Source organism: Solanum pennellii, chromosome 3 (genome assembly GCF_001406875.1).
Source record: "Solanum pennellii chromosome 3, SPENNV200".
NCBI classification, from domain to species: Eukaryota; Viridiplantae; Streptophyta; class Magnoliopsida; order Solanales; family Solanaceae; genus Solanum; species Solanum pennellii.
Window position 1 is genome coordinate 51,950,651 of NC_028639.1, and position 4,285 is coordinate 51,954,935.

Genomic DNA, 4,285 nt, shown 5'->3' on the forward strand with positions numbered 1-4,285 from the left:
GGGTGGGTGGATGGGGGAAATCGAGGGTAGGAATGAAAAAATGAAATTTTGAAATTGAAAATACTTTCTAAAAACAAACTTAAATATTTTGGGGGTAGAGGGCTGGTAAGGGCGGGGGCGGGGGGTTTAAGGGGTCAAAAAATAAAATTTTAAAGTTGAAAATATTTCTAACATTCTCAATCAAATTAATTTCGGAATGAAAAAATTTGTTATTTATTTATATGTGGTAAGAATGTTACAACTCTTTATTGCTCTTACTATTCTTCTTCCTCCGTTACAACAATAAATATAAAGTATAAAACAATTGTTAAGTTTTTTTAATCAAAAAGGAAGGAATAATAACCGCAGGTGAAGGATTAAAAGATTGAGAAAATAAGATAAATAATAATATAGTTGATGAAGAAAAGATAAAATTTTGAACCACCAAAAATGAAAAACCAACTACATAATCTAAGACGAAAACAAATTTTCATATTTGTAAGGACAACATACATATAAAAAATAGATTAAAATAGATAAAATATTATTTGCCTCTTTTATAATAACAAATATGACTTTTAAGGGGCAGTTCTTTCGATTTAGAAGGAGAAGTTCAACATATATATATATATATATATGATCATGTATTCCTTTTTCTATTTAAATGATACATATGTTATATACTAATCTAATGCAAATCGCAATAAATATTATGGAAAAAAGCACTAAAACTGGCTTTTTCAGCTGTTAACACATCATTCTCTTCATCTTTATTAAAAGTACCGAAAGAAATTAGAATAATATCAACAATCAAGACACCTTATTTTTACAAAATAAAATAAGATAAATAAAATAATACACAAAAAGGCTAAAAAACAAAAAATAATAATTAGGACTCTTGGATAATTGAGATGTCTCACGTCACCTTTTATACATATAATTTGCGTGCACCAATAAACTTAAAAAAAGTAGAAGAAAGAATTAAGGCTCTAGCTAGATACAAAAATTCTAGTCCTGCATATGGTTCATCTAGCATTCTAGCTTAGCTTGTAGCCTTGTACCAACAATACAATACAAAAGCATTATATATTTCTTATGACTGCACTATTACTTATATCTTAATAATTTTATCATTAATTTTTTAATAGTAGATAAATATATAATGTGAGTTTTTCCAAAATTAACGGGTGCACGTGTTCTGTATGTATATGAATATGAGTCCCCTCTGATTAGAAGGCATATAATTTAATTAGTATTCCCTCCATTTCAAATTAATTGAATTGTTAAAACATTTTTCATTTTTAAAATTAATTTAATTGTTTAATTTCAAGACTACTTTTAGAATGTTCTTTTGATTTTACCATTAATTAGTCAGCATTGAAATTAGTTATTAATTAATATTTTAGTTATTTTAATTATAAATTTGACAATAATTAATTAAGTAAAAATAAAAAATTGTGCTTAATTTATATGTTAATATTATTTTCTTAAAAAATGTAAAATAACTCAATACTTCAACTAATTTGAAATGAAGGGAATAGTACGATAATTGCGATAGATTAATGCACAATAAGTATTTCTGGAATTAGAAATTACACAAATGAAAAAACTGTCATTATCAATATAGTGTTCAATTAGAAAAAAAAAATTGTTAGGTACGAAATGTGAAATAATTAACCTGTGAAGTGGGATAGCAAATGATTAATATCGTTCCTTTACCATGTAGGGACTTATGGAATATTTAATGTTTATTATTTTATCTAATAAATAGAATGAATGAAGAAAAATATATCCAACAAAAAGGAGAAAAACATGTCACATCACCATATAGATTTTACAATTAAAAGAAAGTAAAAAAAAGAAGCAAATAAAATAAAATTATTGTATGAGTTACGGATAATTACCCCTTATAAATGGATCAAAAATATCTTTTTTTTCGAATAAATATATTATATTTTTATTTTTAAACACATCTTCTTCTAAATTAAAATATTATTAACGAAAACTATTCTTGTTTCTTTCTTTTAAAATTACTTAAACAAATAAAAATGTAGAAAATATTTTTTTCTTCTTAATCTCATTTTATCAATTAAAATAGAATAATTTCATGTACCCTTTCAATAGATAATATATGCCCATATATATATATATATATAAGATTATAGTATATCTATCATTACTTTATATTTATATACCACTAAGAAATATTGATGATAAAATAAAAAATATTTTTATTTTTAATTTTTTTCTGAATTAAAGTAAAATAAACATTTGTCAATTTTTTTGAAAAACACTAACTGAAAAAAACGTGTCAAAAAAAATAATATAATTATTTGAAAAATTGTTTAGATTCTTCTTCTAGTTTTAGGTGATAAAATCCTGATTTACAATCAAATTTACTAAAATAGTTATATCTTTGTATTTGTCTTATTTTTAGTATTTTATTTGGTATTGGGTAATTATATGTTTTAGTTTTAGCATTTAGATTACGATAATCTATAACCATTCTACTTTTATCTCTTTTTTGTTCACTATGTTTTATAACTATAAATGCTGGACTTGTATGTTTACTATTGCTTTCTTGTTTGTAATTATTTTCTAATAGTTCATCTATATGTATTTTGAATTATTTTAAATCATCAGAGTTATATTTTAATGGTTTCTGTGTTATTATACTATTTTCATCTATTAGTTCAATTTTTACTTTTGTCTTATGTTTTTCCCATCCTTGTAATGGATCTTCATTGTATAATTGTTCTAGTTGTTCATTAATTATTCTAACTTTGTCTATTGTAAATATGATAATCTCTAATTGTGTTATTTGGTTCTTATTTATATTTTTCATTTCTTGGTTTATTTTTTCACTTCCTTTTATCCATTTTATAGGTTTTCGTTGTTTATTATTTACTCTTTTTGCTCCTATCTTGTGTCCGCATGGTGCAGTAAACCACCAATGTGTTTTTGTTATTATATGTGGGTAAAATCTATCTAAAAATGGCATTCCTAATAACATATCTTTTGTTGTAAATTCAAAATTGTACATTTCTTCTATTATTAATATTTTATTCCATATTTGTATTTTTATATTTTTTGCTTTGTATTTAATCATAATTCCTTCATTATTAAATCTTGTTATTACCATTGGTGTTTTTAATTTTTTCCATTTATCTTCTGGTAAACAATTATATTTACATATGTTTGCTTCTGCTCCTGTATCTATCATAGGGGTATAATATCTGTTGTGGTATCCTTCTATAATAATTTTTGCAAGTATGTATATTTTCATTATTCATTTTGATCTTTTAATAATTATTTTCTTATTTTGGCAGGTTATAGTTAATTGTTCATTTTCTATGTTGTATGGTTTAACTTTTTCTAACCATTTTATTCCTAATGTAATATTCTGATTTCCTTGGTAAATTTTAAATGGTATAATCAGCGGTATTCCTCCTATAATTACTTCTTTTTCTGCTATTTCTTCATTTGTATTTACTATCTTGCTAGGTAGTCCGGGGCATAAGTGTCCTATTTTTATAATTTCTGTTTCTAATACTAACTCTCTTGTTATGTAATTTTCTTCTTGTCCTGTATTTATTAAAATTTTATATCTTCTTTGGTCTATTATTCCCGTTATGAAGTAATGGTATGGTGTTATTTCTTCTTTATCTAATAAATTTTGTGGGATCTCATAGTTTCTTCTAGATGTACTCATTCTTGATGAGGTAGCTCTTGTTAATGTATTTGGTACGCTTGAAGTACTTAATATTTCTTTTTCAATTTCTAAATTTTCTTCTATGTCCATTTCTTTATAACTATAATCATTATTATCTATTATAGTTATTATTTTTTCAAAAGGATTTTCTACTTTTATTTTATTAATTTTATTTCTTGCTGTTACTTTGTGTTTTGTTGTTAATATATATAAGTTTTTACATCTTGCTGTAAATATCTTACTTCCTGGTGCTAGCTCTATTCCAGACATCTTCCAATATAATACTAGTGACTTATCTATATTTCTATCTGTTAAAGCTACTGAATAGTTGGCACTTATTATAAATTTAAATTTTTGGTATATTAAATTTCCTCTTACTGCACTGATTACGCTTTTTTCTATTGGGTGTATGATTCTATCATCTGCTAAATATAGTTCAGTAGGTGTATCTATTCCTTCTCTAAAACAAGCTTTTATTAATATTTCTGTTCCTCCTAAATGTACATATTTTATAGGTGTTTTAGCTTTTATATCTTGTATCTCTTTATTAATTATCCTCTTATTTAGTATAGGTATTTGTGCTTTTCCTTTTGT